Source organism: Elephas maximus, chromosome 22, assembly GCF_024166365.1.
Source record: "Elephas maximus indicus isolate mEleMax1 chromosome 22, mEleMax1 primary haplotype, whole genome shotgun sequence".
NCBI classification, from domain to species: Eukaryota; Metazoa; Chordata; class Mammalia; order Proboscidea; family Elephantidae; genus Elephas; species Elephas maximus.
The window spans coordinates 44,960,260-44,978,576 of record NC_064840.1 but is presented as its reverse complement, the minus strand read 5'-3'; the positions used below and the strand labels follow the sequence as shown (position 1 = coordinate 44,978,576).

At 41.4% G+C, this 18,317-nt stretch overlaps 1 protein-coding gene, 1 long non-coding RNA gene and 1 pseudogene across 5 annotated transcripts in view; 2 read left to right on the top strand and 1 right to left on the bottom strand.

The window, feature by feature from the left end:
• Positions 1-18,317, bottom strand: part of SCARA5 (scavenger receptor class A member 5) — a 179,698-nt gene that overhangs the window by 79,951 nt on the left and 81,430 nt on the right. The window lies entirely within an intron of this gene.
• Positions 1-18,317, top strand: part of LOC126065570 (uncharacterized) — a 92,268-nt gene that overhangs the window by 14,982 nt on the left and 58,969 nt on the right. For 2 of the 3 annotated variants that reach the window (XR_007514870.1, XR_007514869.1), the window contains exon 2: positions 8,160-8,275. This is a non-coding gene — a long non-coding RNA (uncharacterized LOC126065570). Of the gene's footprint in view, positions 1-8,159; positions 8,276-9,417; positions 9,543-18,317 lie in introns of all 3 variants that reach the window. The other variant, XR_007514871.1, reaches the window with a different exon arrangement.
• LOC126066157 (uncharacterized) lies at positions 15,057-15,175 on the top strand (annotated as a pseudogene).

Sequence of the window (18,317 nt, the reverse complement as noted above, 5' to 3'; positions counted from 1 at the left end):
GTGGGGCTGACAGCAGAGGATCTGACCATGACGCCAGCGGCCCAGACTCCCCGGGGGACAATCTCCACACACCCAGTACGTATAGGGGATGCGCCCCACGGAAATCTCAGATATAAGAGTCATTCCAGGTAAGACAAACAACTCTGGCTATATTCTGAGGTGCTACACTCCTAGCTCTCTGATCCCTCCCCCACCCTCCCCAGGCGGCTCCATTAACATCCGAAAAGCCTGAGCCAAAGGGAGAACTCTGATAGGGATCTGACTGCATTTTTTTTTAGTGGATTTTCTGGAAAAACTAGTTTCCCAGTGATGGCTCGGAGACAGCAGTCCATATCAAACCACATAAAGAAGCAGACCATGACAGCTTCTCCAACCCCCCAAACAAAAAAATCAAAATCTTTACCAAATGAAGATACAATCCTGGAATTATCAGATACAGAATATAAAAAACTAATTTACAGAATGCTTAAAGACATCACAAATGAAATTAGGCTAACTGCAGAAAAAGCCAAGGAACACACTGATAAAACTGTTGAAGAACTCAAAAAGATTATTCAAGAACATAGTGGAAAAATTAATAAGTTGCAAGAATCCATAGAGAGACAACATGTAGAAATCCAAAAGATTAACAATAAAATTACAGAATTAGACAACGCAATAGGAAGTCAGAGGAGCAGACTCGAGCAATTAGAATGTAGACTGGGACATCTGGAGGACCAGGGAATCAACACCAACATAGCTGAAAAAAAATCAGATAAAAGAATTTAAAAAAATGAAGAAACCCTAAGAATCATGTGGGACTCTATCAAGAAGGATAACTTGCGAGTGATTGGAGTCCCAGAACAGGGAGGGGGGACAGAAAACACAGAGAAAATAGTTGAAGAAATCCTGACACAAAACTTCCCTGGCATAATGAAAGACGAAAGGATATCTATCCAAGATGCTCATCGAACCCCATTTAAGATTGATCCAAAAAGAAAAACACCAAGACATATTATCATCAAACTCGCCAAAACCAAAGATAAAGAGAAAATTTTAAAAGCAGCCAGGGAGAAAAGAAAGGTTTCCTTCAAGGGAGAGTCAATAAAAATAAGTTCAGACTACTCAGCAGAAACCATGCAGGCAAGAAGGGAATGGGACGACGTATACAGAGCACTGAAGGAGAAAAACTGCCAACCAAGGATCATATATCCAGCAAAACTCTCTCTGAAATATGAAGGAGAAATTAAGATATTTACAGATAAACACAAGTTTAGAGAATTTGCAAAAACCAAACCAAGGCTACAAGAAATGCTAAAGGAGATAGTTTGGTCAGATGACCAATAATATCAGGTACCAGCACAATACAAGGTCACAAAACAGAACGTCCTGATATCATCTCAAATAGGGAAAGCACAAAAACAAACAAACTAAGATTAATTCTAAAAAATAAATAAATAAACAAAATAATACACATAACAGGGAACCATGGAAATCAATAGATAAAAGATCACAATAATCAAAAAGAGGGAATAAATATAGGAGGCATTGAACTGCCAGATGGAGAGTGATACAAGGCGATATAGAACGATACAAATTAGGTTTTTACTTAGAAAAATAGGGTAAATAATAAGGTAACCACAAAAAGGAATATCAACTCCATAACTCAAGAAAAAAGCCAAGAAAAACGTAACGACTCAACTAACATAAAGTTAAACATTATGAAAATGAGGATCTCACAATCTACTAAGAAAAACGTCTCAGCACAAAAAACTATGTGGAAAAATGAAATGGCCAACAACACACATGAAAAGGCATCAAAATGACAGCACTAAAAACTTATTTATCTATAATTACCCTGAATGTAAATGGACTAAATGCACCAATAAAGAGACAGAGAGTCACGGACTGGATAAAGAAACACGATCCATCTATATGCTGCCTACAAGAGACACACCTTAGACTTAGAGACACAAACAAACTAAAACTCAAAGGATGGAAAAAAGTATATCAAGCAAACAATAAGCAAAAAAGAAGAGGAGTAGCAATATTAATTTCTGACAAAATAGACTTTAGACTTAAATCCACCACAAAGGATAAAGAAGGACACTATATAATGATAAAAGGGACAATTGATCAGGAAGACATAACCATATTAAATATTTACGCACCCAATGACAGGGCTGCAAGATATATAAATCAAATTTTAACAGAACTGAAAAGCGAGATAGATACCTCCACAATTATAGTAGGAGACTTCAACACACCCCTTTCGGAGAAGGACAGGACATCCAGTAAGAAGCTCAACAGAGACACGGAAGATCTAATTACAACAATCAACCAACTTGACCTCATTGACTTATACAGAACTCTCCACCCAACTGCTGCAAAATATACTTTTTTTTCTAGCGCACATGGAACATTCTCTAGAATAGACCACATATTAGGTCATAAAACAAACCTTTGCAGAGTCCAAAACATCGAAATATTACAAAGCATCTTCTCAGACCACAAGGCAATAAAACTAGAGATCAATAACAGAAGAACGAGGGAAAAGAAATCAAATACTTGGAAAATGAACAATACCCTCCTGAAAAAAGACTGGGTTATAGAAGACATCAAGGAGGGAATAAGGAAATTCATAGAAAGCAACGAGAATGAAAATACTTCCTATCAAAACCTCTGGGACACAGCAAAAGCAGTGCTCAGAGGTCAATTTATATCAATAAATGCACACATACAAAAAGAAGAAAGAGCCAAAATCAGAGAACTGTCCCTACAACTTGAACAAATAGAAAGTGAGCAACAAAAGAATCCATCAGGCACCAGAAGAAAACAAATAATAAAAATTAGAGCTGAACTAAATGAATTAGAGAACAGAAAAACAATTGAAAGAATTAACAAAGCCAAAAGCTGGTTCTTTGAAAAAATTAACAAAATTGATAAACCATTGGCTAGACTGACTAAAGAAATACAGGAAAGGAAACAAATAACCCGAATAAGAAATGAGAAGGACCACATCACAACAGAACCAAATGAAATTAAAAGAATCATTTCAGATTATTATGAAAAATTGTACTCTAACAAATTTGCAAACCTAGAAGAAATGGATGAATTCCTTGAAAAACACTACCTACCTAAACTAACACATTCAGAAGCAGAACAACTAAATAGACCCATAACAAAAAAAGAGATTGAAACGGTAATCAAAAAACTCCCAACAAAAAAAAGTCCTGGCCCGGACGGCTTCACTGCAGAGTTCTACCAAATTTTCAGAGAAGAGTTAACGCCACTACTACTAAAGGTATTCCAAAGCATAGAAAATGACGGAATACTACCCAACTCATTCTATGAAGCCACCATCTCCCTGATACCAAAACCAGGTAAAGACATTACAAAAAAAGAAAATTATAGACCTATATCCCTCATGAACATTGATGCAAAAATCCTCAACAAAATTCTAGCCAATAGAATCCAACAACACATCAAAAAAATAATTCACCCTGATCAAGTGGGATTTATACCAGGTATGCAAGGCTGGTTTAATATCAGAAAAACCATTAATGTAATCCATCACATAAATAAAACAAAAGACAAAAACCACATGATCTTATCAATTGATGCAGAAAAGGCATTTGACAAAGTCCAACACCCATTTATGATAAAAACTCTTACCAAAATAGGAATTGAAGGAAAATTCCTCAACATAATAAAGGGCATCTATGCAAAGCCAACAGCCAATATCACTCTAAATGGAGAGAACCTGAAAGCATTTCCCTTGAGAACGGGAACCAGACAAGGATGCCCTTTATCACCGCTCTTATTCAACATCGTGTTGGAAGTCTTAGCCAGGGCAATCAGGCTAGACAAAGAAATAAAAGGTATCCGGATTGGCAAGGAAGAAGTAAAGTTATCACTATTTGCAGATGACATGATTATATACACAGAAAACCCTAAGGAATCCTCCAGAAAACTACTGAAACTAATAGAAGAGTTTGGCAGAGTCTCAGGTTATAAAATAAACATACAAAAATCACTTGGATTCCTCTACATCAACAAAAAGAACACCGAAGAGGAAATAACCAAATCAATACCATTCACGGTAGCCCCCAAGAAGATAAGATACTTAGGAATAAATCTTACCAAGGATGTAAAAGACCTATACAAAGAAAACTACAAAGCTCTACTACAAGAAATTCAAAAGGACATACTTAAGTGGAAAGACATACCTTGCTCATGGATAGGAAGACTTAACATAGTAAAAATGTCTATACTACCAAAAGCCATCTATACATTTAACGCACTTCCGATCCAAATTCCAATGTCATATTTTAAGGGGATAGAGAAACAAATCACCAATTTCATATGGAAGGGAAAGAAGCCCCGGATAAGCAAAGCACTACTGAAAAAGAAGAAGAAAGTGGGAGGCCTCACCTTACCTGACTTCAGAACCTATTATACAGCCACAGTAGTCAAAACAGCCTGGTATTGGTACAACAACAGACACATAGACCAATGGAACAGAATTGAGAACCCAGACATAGATCCATCCACGTATGAGCAGCTGATATTTGACAAAGGACCAGTGTCAATTAACTGGGGAAAAGACAGCCTTTTTAACAAATGGTGCTGGCATAACTGGATATCCATTTGCAAAAAAATGAAACAGGACCCATACCTCACACCATGCACAAAAACTAACTCCAAGTGGATCAAAGACCTAAACATAAAGACTAAAACGATAAAGATCATGGAAGAAAAAATTGGGAGAACCCTAGGAGCCCTAATACAAGGTATAAACAGAATACAAAACATTACCAAAAATGATGAAGAGAAACCCGATAACTGGGAGCTCCTAAAAATCAAACACCTATGCTCATCTAAAGACTTCACCAAAAGAGTAAAAAGACCACCTACAGATTGGGAAAGAATTTTCAGCTATGACATCTCCGACCAGCGCCTGATCTCTAAAATCTACATGATTCTGTCAAAACTCAACCACAAAAAGACAAACAACCCAATCAAGAAGTGGGCAAAGGATATGAACACACATTTCTCTAAAGAAGATATTCAGGCAGCCAACAGATACATGAGAAAATGCTCTCGATCATTAGCCATTAGAGAAATGCAAATTAAAACTACGATGAGATTCCATCTCACACCAGCAAGGCTGGCATTAATCCAAAAAACACAAAATAATAAATGTTGGAGAGGCTGCGGAGAGATTGGAACTCTCATACACTGCTGGTGGGAATGTAAAATGGTACAACCACTTTGGAAATCTATCTGGCGTTATCTTAAACAGTTAGAAATAGAACTACCATACAACCCAGAAATCCCACTCCTCGGAATACACCCTAGAGAAACAAGAGCCTTCACACAAACAGATATATGCACACCCATGTTTATTGCAGCTCTGTTTACAATAGCAAAAAGTTGGAAGCAACCAAGGTGTCCATCAACGGATGAATGGGTAAATAAATTGTGGTATATTCACACAATGGAATACTACGCATCGATAAAGAACAGTGACGAATCTCTGAAACATTTCATAACATGGAGGAACCTGGAAGGCATTATGCTGAGCGAAATGAGTCAGAGGCAAAAGGACAAATACTGTATAAGACCACTATTATAAGATCTTGAGAAATAGTAAACCTGAGAAGAACACATACTTTTGTGGTTACGAGGGGGGGAGGGAGGGAGGGTGGGAGAGGGTTTTTTATTGATTAATCAGTAGATAAGAACTGCTTTAGGTGAAGGGAAAGACAACACTCAATACATGGAAGGTCAGCTCAATTGGACTGGACCAAAAGCAAAGAAGTTTCCGGGATAAAATGAATGCTTCAAAGGTCAGCGGAGCAAGTGCGGGGGTCTGGGGAACATGGTTTTCGGGGACTTCTAAGTCAATTGGCAAAATAATTCTATTATGAAATCATTCTGCATCCCACTTTGAAATGTGGCGTCTGGGGTCTTAAATGCTAACAAGCGGCCATCTAAGATGCATCAATTGGTCTCAACCCACCTGGAGCAAAGGAAAATGAAGAACACCAAGGCCACACGACAACTAAGAGCCCAAGAGACAGAAAGGGCCACATGAACCAGAGACCTACATCATCCTGAGACCAGAAGAACTAGTTGGTGCCCGGCCACAATCAATGACTGCCCTGACAGGCAGCACAGCAGAGGACCCCTGAGGGAGCAGGAGATCAGTGGGATACAGACCCCAAATTCTCATAAAAAGACCAAACTTAATGGTCTGACTGAGACTGGAGGAATCCCGGCGGCCATGGTCCCCAGACCTTCAGTTGACACAGGACAGGAACCATCCCCGAAGACAACTCATCGGAAATGAAAGGGACTGGTTAGCGGGTGGGAGAGAGACACTGATGAAGAGTGAGCTAATGATATCAGGTGGACACTCGAGATTGTGTTGGCAACTCTTGTCTGGAGGGGGGATGGGAGGATAGAGAGAGAGGGAAGCCGGCAAAATTGTCAAGAAAGGAGAGACTGAAAGGGCTGACTCAAGAGGGGGAGAGCAAGTGGGAGTAGGGAGTGAGATGTATGTAAACTTATATGTGACAGACTGATTGGATTTGTAAACGTTCACTTGAAGCTTAATAAAAGTTATTTAAAAACAAAAAAAAACTTCAACAATTCTATCTGTATTTTCTGTTATCCCTCCCTGTTCTGGAACTCCAATTACTTGTAGGTTATTTCTCTTGATAGAGTCCCACATGATTCTTAAGGTTTATTCATTTTTTAAAAAATTCTTTTATCTGATTTTTCCTCAAATATATTGGTGCCAAGTGCTTTATCTTCAAGTTCACCAATTCTGCCTTCCACTTCCTCAATTCTGCTCCTCTGACTTTCTATTGAGTTGTCTAATTCTGTAATTTTATTGTTAATCTTCTGAATTTTTTATTGCTGTCTGTCTATGGATTTTTCCACCTTATTAAATTTTTATTTATGTTCACTAATAACTTTTTTAATTTCTTCAACTGCTTTATCTATGTGTTCCTTGGCTTGTTGTGCATATTGCCTGATTTCCTTCCTGATGTCTTGAAGGGTTCTGTATATTAATATTTTGTATTCCGCATCCAGTAATTGCAGGAGGGTACTTTCATCTAGGAGATCCCTTGATTCTTTGTTCTGAGAGCTTGTTGAGGCGATCATGCTCTGTTTCTTTATGTGACTTGATATTGACTGTTGTCTCCGAGCCATCTATAAGTTATTGTATTAGTTTATTTTATGTTTGCTTACTCTATCATAGCTTCTTGCTTTGTTTTGTTTTTATATGCCCAAATGGGTTGCTTGAGTGAGCTAGCTTGATTATTTTTCCCTTTGGAGCTCTGACATCCTGTCACCAGATGGCTAGAGCTGTTATCAGGTATATCAGTCTAGAAGTCCATTCACTTTTCTTGTATGAATTCAGCTCAGGTGTCCAGGTAGCTGATCATCAAGTGTGTGGTACAGGCTCTGTCCTACAGTCTTAGAGGGGCAGGGGTGATTGGTGTAGGTACCAGTATCTGGTTGCAGCAGGGGGTCACGCTCTGAACAAGGCAGGGGGCTGAGAATCTTCCCCAACGTGTCTCTGAGGAAAGCGTGTCCCTGTTCCCCAGAGTGTACAGGTGGGTGGGTTCTGCAGATGGACCTTGGGCACCCAATGTTTTTGGTTGTAAGGACTGGGAGGTACCTGTACTCCTGTCACAGGTGGCTGGGTGACCTGAGTGGAGCCACCAGTCCTTAGTCCCCTGATGTGGGTAGGTGAGGACCCCGTTTAATAGGCAAAGTGGTGTCAAACCTCAAGCACCCACCTCTCCGCCACACAGCTGGAACAGTTGTAGTCTGCAAACAAGGGCTTATTCTCCTGAAGTAGGCCCACACAGGTCCATGCAGAGGGGAAAGGTACTCAAAGTTCCTGAACTGTTTATGCCTGGAGAGGAGCCGCTTCTGTCCTGAGGTCCCCCGGTTAGTGGAGCTGGCAGATTATCTTTTCCCCCAATTGCAAATTTATTCCTTCTCTGGGGCCTGGAGGATGGCTCTAGGGGCTCAACAGGGCCTATCTCAGGCCCAGGGAAATGAACAGTTGCTGAAGCCTGCTTGGGGGGGTGGGCGTGGTAAAATATACTCAAGTACTTAGCTTTTGCTGACAGCTCCATTCTTCTCTGGTTCTGGAGGTGTGAATAGGCTCTGAGGCTGGCTGCTTCTCCCTGAGGAAACTGCCGCCGAAAGCTAGTACCAGCCCACCGCAGCTGCTCTGGAGAATGGTGCCTGCGTGCTCCCAGTGATTGAGGTCTGGTAACTCCTCTCTGCTTCTGAATTATCTCTTCCTCCCTTTGCCCCTCATCTTGTTTTCTGACCTTGCCTTTGATGTTCAGGGTTCCTAGCTTGTCATAAATATACTCATTTCACTTGTTTTTTTGGGTCTTTGTTGTAAGAGGGCTCGCTGGAAGTGTCTGTCTATTCTGCCATTGTGGCCCCACCCCCCAACTCGAAGCTTTTATCTCTAGTATACTAACAGTCACCCAGGGCTTTGAACTGGTTTGAACTGGTTCAGTCATGGCTGACAATGCAAAACAGATCAAATTTTTACAATTTGGGTGATCTAAAACGATAACTGGAATGGGAAAAATTACAGATTGACGACTGCTCTGGCAGGGATCACAATAGAGAGTTCTGGACAGAGCTGGAGAAAAGTGTAGAACAAAATTAACATTCACCAAAAGAAAAAAAATAACAGGCTTGCTGATCTGACAGAGACTGAAGTAACCCGAAGAGTATGGCCCCGGACACTCTTTTTAACTCAGTACTGAAGTCATTCTAGAGGTTCACACTTCAGCCAAATATTACACAGGTATATAGGGCCAACAATAACACACATGAGGGACATGCTTCATAGTTCAATCATGTATATGAGACTAATGAGCACACCAGTCCAAAAGCAAAGATGAGAAGGCAGGGAGGGACAGGAAAACTGTACAAATGGAAACAGGGAACCTGGGGTGGATAAGGGGAAAGTGTTGACAACCAGTGTCACCAAACAATTTGTATATTAACTGTTGAATGAGAAACTAATTTTCTGTGTAAACTTTCACCTAAATCACAATTAAAAAAAGAAAAAGAAAATAGATGTCAATTCAAAAAAGAAAAAAATTACTGTCGAAGCCCTGAAGTGGGAGACTCAGAAGAGGCTAGCGAACCCTTTCAGGAGTCTGATGGGTTACACTCTTTACTGGCAGGACTGTGGAGAGCAACACACAGTCAAAGCAGCGAGGTGGGCTGCCACTTTTGAGTAGGGCACCACTGTTTCCGACTCTGCTCAAAATCCAGCATGCAAGAGATTTGGTTTCTATACAACATGTATGCTGCCCTTGTTTTCTAAGAGGGAGATGAGGTTTCTAGCAGGGCTTTGACCTGTAATTTTTCCCATTCTAGTTATCATTCCAGTTGACCCAAATTTTAAAAATTTGGGCCTGTTCCGGTTTCACTTCCTTGGCCGTAACTGAACTGGGAAGAAGCAGTCTGAAGCCCTGTAGTCACCATAAAATGCAGTGCCAGAGGTAATTACGCCCATCAGCCTTTCCATTACCATAAGAACCCCTGAAGGGTACGCACCTTATTCATTTTTCTTTTTCAATTAGCAGAGACCCTTATCTCCAATAGGTACTTGTAGTTCAAGGAATTGAATGTGCAAGGTGAAGGAAGGGTTTTAAATAAAATAACCTCTCCTTTCGTATACAGGCAGTCCCCCGGTTATGAATGAGATCTGTTCTAGCTCTGCCTTTGAGTCGAATTCCTAAGTCAGAACAAGAGCTTACAGTTCTTATTTAGCCTTTAGTGCAAGAAGGCTTCAAGCCTTTTCAATGATTTAAAAGCTGCACGTGCAGCAAGTGAAGGTGATTGTGATGAAGAATTCATTGGGAGTAGAGGTTTGTTCAATAGTATCAAAGTGAGGGAAAATTTACATAATATTAAAGGGTAAGTATGAGTTGTCTGTAAGTTGGATATTCATAACCCAGGGACTGCCTATATCTTGAAACTTGTGTATCCAAAGCTTGGAGTTCTCTTTGGTTCCAAGGAACAGGACTGGGCAGGAAACAAGAGCCATTAAAGTGAGGAAACACAATGCCCCAAATCAGGCCATTCAGTGCTGATTAGAAATGATAGATCAAGGTTGACCAAGAGAAGAGAATGCGGTCTCAGTGGGTGGTCTAAGGCCAGCAGCAGAGCTTCCGGGCAGGGCAGATCTTGAGCAAGCCAGCAGGACCATGTGCAGGGTGTGAGCAACTCAGCCACTAGGCTGGGTCTGGGAGCAGGACTCTAGAGCCTACTAGTCTCTTGGAGAAGAGCTGACAAGAGCAAGTTAGGGGAAAAGCACCAAAGCAGAAGGCCAGTCCTGAGCCTGGAGGCTCAAAGGAACAGGGAAAGCTGAGAGTTGGAGGGTGCTGGGTGTCACCCCAGGACTGGCTGGCAGTATAGGAGACTCAGGTAGAGACCCAAGTGCCCTGGGCCAGTGCTGACACGTCTGGATTCTAGAATCAGGCCAGTGGCCACACCTGTTTTTACTAGATGGGGAGGGTAGGGGCAGGTTGGTTTGTTCAAATACTGACTGCTCTGGGCTGCATTTGGGCATGGGGAAGGGCTGAGGCAAGGGAAATGAAGGAGCTGGGGGAGGGGAAGTATTGGGGGACATTCATTTTGGGCCCAGAGAGGAGGGCAGCAGTATCAGTAAGCTTTTGGAGAGCTTACTTTTTTTAAGTACCACATACACTCATTTCTAGCTCAGCAGGATGCCCAGGATAAATATTTACAGGCTGGTGACTGAATTTTCCTTTATGCCTGTGGCCCAACCAGCCCCACACATAAACGGGAGAAGGAGGAGCTTTCAGGTACAGCTCAGAGCAGCAGGAGACCCCTTGGAGAAAAGGGCCAGGCAGACTGTCTTTGCACAGCTAATTTGTGCTTTTGACTCTTCTAGCAATGGCTCCCAGATCCACAAAATTTTGGCTGTATAGGTTTGGTATCCCAAATTGCCTGCAACCTGCTGTTGCCTTTACGAGTTCAGAGACTGACAAGACTCTAAGTGAAAAAGTAAAGGTGACAAGAAGCCAATTCTAGGTCTTATAGGCAGGATTCCACAAATTAGGCAAAGGATGAGGACTGCCTGTCCACTGGAATGGTGGGTTGGCTGCAACCCAGATGTCCATCATCTACAAATAGACACTGTCTCTGGCACAGATGCTGAGCAGAAACTGCAAATTGGAGGATGCATGGAACACACGCTGTATAGTGGCCAGCTGACAGTGACAGATATACCTATTAGGATAGCCTGGCATAACCTCAAAGAAAGAAAAACCCCATCAAGATGTTTATTACTTTCTCCAGAAGTGTGACTAGAGTTGCTGTGCTCCTGGCATAAGTGTTCCCTATTAGTGGCCCAGGCGGATGGAGTCTCTGATAACTTACTGCGATTAATATGAACATGGAATCCAGGATGAATTATAAATCAAAAGGCTACTGTTAAGATTATTCTCAGGATTGCTGTTTTGGACACTAGAGTATCTGAAATCATTACCAGCAATGTCAAGAAACCCAAAGTTTTGATGGAGCACATAAATCTAATAAGAAACAAATTATATGTGAATTCACAAATGAAATTAGAGACTTGCCATTTAGACTAACATAGCAATCTACTTCTGAAAATCAGCCAGTGAAAGCCATATGGATCACAACCGTTCAGTTTGCAACCGATCATGGGGATAGCACAGGACCAGGCAGCATTTTGTTTTATTGTTCAGGGGGTCACCATGAGTCTGGGGCCAACTCGATGGTGGCCAACAACAGGAGTGCCTAACAAAGAACCAATCTGATAGGTGGTCAATAAATTGTTGTCAAGTGAATAAATGAATAATTGAAAATGGAGAATGTTACCAAGGCAGAATAGTATCCTCATCTCTATTTAAAAATAGATTGGCTAGGACTGGAGGAGAGGTATGGGACTGCTCTTGGGCCCTGCCTCCCATGCTCTCAACTCACCTTTTACCCCAGCCATTGCCACAACAACCAGCTTCAAGCAGCTGTAAGCAGGCAGCACCTCATTTCACCAGTACTGGCAATGTCTTGTTTTCTGCCCTTCTGGCTTCTGTGACTTCTCGTGATACACCAGAGGGAGCTGCCTAGGACTCATATATGCAAGACTTTTACCCTTGGGAGAACTTTGACCCTTGGGGACAGGAGCTGGTAGACAAATGTTCTCCCCAGACAGGCAATGCTGAGGCTCTTACACACAGCCCCTAGAAGGTCCTAGCAGGATTGAGTCCCAGTGGCCCGCAGCAGAGACCAACTCAATGACACATCTTTATATCTGCTTTTCCTCTTGCCTGGTTTCACTTTCCCCAGCCCCACTCCTATTTCCTGGGTTCACTTGTCACAATAAACTACCAAGCACTTGCTTGGGCTCTGATTTCTGTGGAAACCCCAGGCTAAGACAGAAAACATCTCTCCTTCCCTCACCACCTATAATTCAGCTCTCTTCTCATCTTTCCTTTTGCTCTTTGCTTACCTACATCCTGATTTCCCATTGTCCCAAGAGACTACAAATAAGTTCAAATTTAGGATATTCTTTTGTTCATTTATGCATTTAAACTATACAATACAGTTATGTGAGATACCAATCATTATATGCCACTGGACTGAGGTTAATACAAAGAGCGTAAAATACAAGCTCTTCTATCAAAACATTTATAACTTACTTAGAGAGAAAAACACAAAAAAAGAAACTATCTAGAACTTTGTTTCAAAAGCTTTTCTGTTCTAATGTTTTTTAAAATGTTCATTGAGGAAAAAAAGCAAAACTCAACATCAAGATCATTTAAAGAAGCTGAGTATTAGTATAATTAGAACATCTTCAGTAGTCTATGTAGATTGGCCATAGCCGTTAGGATGGAGAAAGAGGGACAAACATAAGACACGATAAAGAATAAAACTGACGGCAATTGGTGACCTCTTGGAATCAGAGGTTGAAGAAAAGGAAGGCTTCAGTACTGCTGAGTGATGTGGTGCCTGGCGAGATAAAAAACTTAGCCCCGGTTGAGTCAATATGCTTACTGATGACTGACAGCAGATGCAAAGCTGGGAAGAGTAGCTAATGCTGTAGATGACAAAGTCAAAATGATCTTAATGGGCATGAACTTTCATAAAAAGGACAAAGATGGTATTCTGCATTTACAATCAGACTGTGAAAGAGATCACTAGATTAGACACCAGCTAATATCATATCGAATTCCTATCTATATCTCAGACACTCCACATACATCTGTCACTTAATCCTCAGAACTATTCTGTGAAGTAGGCTTTATTATTGCTATTTTAAAGAGGAAGGAGCTGAAGCTCAGAGAAATTAAGTACATTTTCTAAGCTCTTATGGTTAAGAAAGGGTGAAGCCTGAGTTGGGAGCCAGGTGTCCTAATCCCAACCCCGGAGTCTCTCCACCACACTGTCCCCTTGATTTCACATCATGCATCATGGTGAAAAATAATCACACACACACACACGCACACAATGCACACAATGCACACACAATGGTATGATGTTATAACCAGGATTTGAAACAATATTACTGCTTACAATTATCCCAGGGTATGTCTGAAATCATCTTGCCTAGCCTGGATTGATCATCCAGAGAGAGGCAGACCTAAAAAACATTCTATGTATTGATATACTTTAAAAAACACAATAAATGGTTTGTGAGGGCCTCTACTGGAGATTAAATGGAAGGAAGTTGGAATGGATGGGAAAGGTGGATGCCAGCTTCCAAACCTTACTCTTGTCCTTCAGTAATGCTGGCCCAGCAGAATCAGAAGAGCCTAAAGCTTTGGCCAATCTGAGGTCTCACAGGGCCAGTTTGACCGGTACTCCTCTGAGGACCAAGTGCTTATTAGGATCATTTTTGTCCATGGGTAATGCACTCTTGGCTTTGACTTTTCCGTTTAGAAACTTAAAAATCTCCTGTGGGGAATCCTCTCCATGCTTTAATGGGGTTGTTGGTGCTTTCTTGCAGTTATACCTAAAAAGTGGGCCTTACGGACCTACTGATTGAGTATAGCTATAAAGAAATAAAACCTCTCCTCACAAATTTAGACCCTGTTCTCAAACTATACGTGGAAAGCAGAGTCTCATGTAGAGAAAAGTGACTTGCCCCATGGTACTCACTGCCTTTCCTGGGCATCCTTTGGCATTTAAGCTGGAGCCCCCATTGATATATAATAAAGCCCCCCAACCTGTAATGAAGCCATTTTTCATTAAATATGGGTTTAAGTACTGCTCTTTTGGAGCTAAGAGTTTATCTCCAGCTATTTTCATTTTAAAATAGGCAAGTGTGTAGAGATCAAAGTTTATTAATGATTACCAGGGGCAGGAGGGAGGGGGAAAGAAAGGCACAATGCTTAAGGGACACCAAGCTTCTGTTAAGGGTGATAGAAATATTCGGGAACAGTTAACAGTGATGGTTGAGCAACACAATGAACATAACTAATGTCACTGAACTGTACAGGTGAAGATTGTCAGAATGGCAAATGTTTTGTTACCTATATATTTATCACAATTTTTAAAAAAGTGAAGAAGAAAAGAAAAAAGCCCTAACTTGCTGGGTTATATAAACTCTTTTATATAAATGAAGTGTCCCCATCATCAGGCAGCAACTCTCTTCTGGAATGTCATTTCGCCAATAAGCTGGCAATTTGACCATTTATATGTTTTCAGAATCACAAATAGGTGGCTTTATCTTAGTAAGAAAAGACATGACATAATTTTAACACAATGTAGAAATATCCTTTGTTTACATAATAATTAAGCCCAAACTTGTTGCCCTCAGTGGATTCCGACTCACAGCGGCCCTATAGGACAGAGTAGAACTGCCCCAAAGGGTTTCCAAGGAGCGCCTGGTGGATTCAAACTGCAGCCCTTTTGGTTAGCAGCCAAACTCTTTAACCACTACACCACCAGGTTTTCCATCCCGTAATAACTGGGTCCTAAATAGTTATTTAATTTAATTTAATAAATAAATTAAAAAATTAATCTGCGGCCACACCACCCTGATCGCTCCTGATCTCCGCTGATCTCGGAAGCTAAGCAGGGTTGGGCCTGGTTCGTACTTGGATGGGAGGCTGCCTGGGAATACCAGGTGCTGTAGGCTTTTTTGCCCCTTGCCGAGAGCCTCTTCTCTTTTTGGAAATCTTGGTGGCATAGCGGTTAAACGCTACGGCTGCTAACCAAGGGGTTGGCAGTTTGAATCCACCAGGCGCTCCTTGGAAACCACATGGGGCAGTTCTGTTCTGTCCTTTAGGGTCACTGAGTTGGAATAGACTCCACGGCAACAGGTTTGGTTTGGTTTTAAATAATTAATAGATAGAGGAAACCTCCATTTATTCAGCATTTCTTGTTCCAGGCACTGTGCTAGGAACTTTACCGTATATGGAATATCTGATACAAGCCAGGATCTTTTAATTGTTATAGCAGTCCTCAGAGTTACATGTTATGGAGAAACTTGGGGTGTCTGATCAGCAAGCAAGACACTCACATCAATGAGAGTTTTAAATTTATGTGTTGGAGCAGGGACGTTTTGTTCTCCACCACCTCAAATTCCATGCCCCTTATCCCTGTCCGGCCAAAGTCTGGGCCCATGGTTGGACACTGTGGAGATGAACCATGTGTGCGTGAAAGAGGGCTCAGTGCGGGCCCCTGTGTCAGAGCTGGGGTCTTGCTCACAAGATGCGGACACCGGTATCTCAGTCCAGCATCAGGGTTTCAACTTCCAAGTTGGTGAACGTGTTCTGCTTTCTCCCATGACCCTCTCTGTCCCTGGTCTTTCAGCCCCCCATGTGCGCTGCTCCTTTCAGCAGGAATCAGACAAGAAAGTAGCAACGTCAGAGCTGAGGGGTACCTTGATGATCATTTGGATGACCTTTATTTCACAGTTAAGGAAATGGAGGCCTAGATAAAAGAAGCCTTTTGGCCAAATCACACGGCGAGACGGAGGTATAGATGGGACAACGAATCAATGGTCTATTCACTTAACTGGATGGAAGTCAAAAGGAAAGTAATATTAATGGGTACCTATGTCGCTAAAAAAAATTTTTTTTTTATGTCGCTATGAGTCATAATCGACTCGACGGCACTGGGTTTGGTTTTCGGTTATTCAGTGCCAAGAGGCACCCTGGTGGCGTAGTGGGTAAAGTACTTGGCTGCTAACCAAAAGGTCAGCAGTTTGAACCCCTCAGCCGCTCCACAGGAGAAAGATGTGGCAGACTGCTTTTGTAAAGATTTACAGTCTTGGAAACCGTATGGGGCAGTTCTACTCTATTTTGAGTCAGACTAGACAGCAATGGGTCTGGTTTGGTTACTCAGGGACAGGAGTCCTTGGGTGCTACAAGTGATTAATACACTTAGCTGTCAACTGGAAGTTTGGAGATTAGAGTCCACTCAGAGGTACCAAGGAAGAAAGGCCTGGTGATCTACTTTTGAAAAATCTACCGTTGAAAACCCCATGGAGCACAGCTCTACTCTGACACACATGGGGTCGCCATGAGTCAGGGTCGAAGGCAACTGTATTTTTTGCCTAGGGCTAGACAGTGGCCTGAATACTGTCGTGTATTTTATCTTATGTGATCCTGTGGGTAATTGTTCATATGTCCAGTTTTCTAGATAGCTGAAGTTTAGGGAGATTGAAGGGCTTGCTCAAAATAACACTACTAATAAAAGGCAAATCCAGAATTTAAGGCCCAGACTACCTGACTCTCTTTCTGCTCTACCACAGTGCACAATCACTCTACCCCTCTGGCAGGAGCCCTACTGAGGCTGAGTTAAAGGACCCCTCCTATGCCTCTCCAGTCTGCCTTTTGGCCTGAACCACATGAGGCTGCAAACTGAAATCAGCGCAGGAGGCGAGCATTGTTTCTGTTTCTATCTTTTTGGACAGTTTGTTCCATAAGTGTCTATTTTCAAACAGCTCGAAATGCTCCCCCAGGGTTTTCACGCAGCTTTTGTTTGGAGCAGCGTGAGCCCTTGCCCTTGGCTGATTTTCTCAGATCCATCTTTCTTCACTTGTTGAGCCCATCATAAAGTACTTTAAGGAGGTTGGAAATTATTCTCGCTACTAAGCATGTAAGGAATCTGGGCCAGACTTGCCAGGAATCTAGGCATTTACTGGGTTTCTTCTCTCAGAACATGAGGTTTGGAGATCACATGTCAAACTTCTCACATCCCTCCCTGCTCTCAGTAAGATCACAGACGCTGAGCTGAAAATCACCTTAACAATCACCTTAACAATCATTTACTCCTCACTTTCAGGCAAGGAAATGAAGGCTGAGAAAGATGATATGAAACGTCCAAAGTCCCCTAGATAACTGGTGGTAGAACCAGGGCTACAACTCATATTTCTAGAAACCTAGCTCATGTCTCTTTCTACTATATTACCTGCTGCCAAGAAAACCAGTATTAGATATCCACTCACCCATGCATCCACCTATCGATTTATTCATCCTTCTGTCCATCTATCCGTCTGTCCATGTAAATCATCACGGACAATAAAGCAAAAGGCATCTCCACCCAAAAAGGCAGAGTTTCTCCAATTAAAAACATTTAAGCTAAAACTAAGCGTTACTTTGCAGGATTAATTGGTCCCCAGAGTATTTTACATTATTAAGTTGGTTGGATATCCTTAGTATTGCAAAAGAGTCACATGAAATCGTGTCAGTTACAATCATCAATCACAATATGGTTTTATGTAGATTCAGAGCCTTTTCTACAAAAGGGAAACATTTTAATGACAGCTTTTAACATCTTGTAATAATAATAAAAAAACTGTATGCATCTCATGTCTATAATTTTTCAAAAACTGACAGCTTTGTGTGAAGTGCAAAAGACTATATATAAAAAAGTGGATTTTAGAATTTCATAGACTTTGAGAGTTGGATGGGTCCTTAGACATAATGGTTAGAAAGGAAGAAATATTGAACTTGGAATCCAAAGGCTTGGGTTCAAGTTCAGACCAACACTTAACTAGTTACTTACTCTTGGACAAGGGATTTAGTCTTTCTGAGCCCATCTCCTTTTCATCCAAAAATGGCATTGACAACATCTACCTCATGGAGTTGCTGTGAGAATTAAAGAGTGAACCGAATTGAGCACTTACTATGGGCCACGCACTAGGCTATGTGTTTTATGCAGATGTTGTCTCATTTGAGGGAATCAAATATGTGGGAAGAAAACTTCACAAAAATAGTACTGCAGAGTCCTATTCAAATTCAAACTATTGGTATTATTATTACCATCCTTCC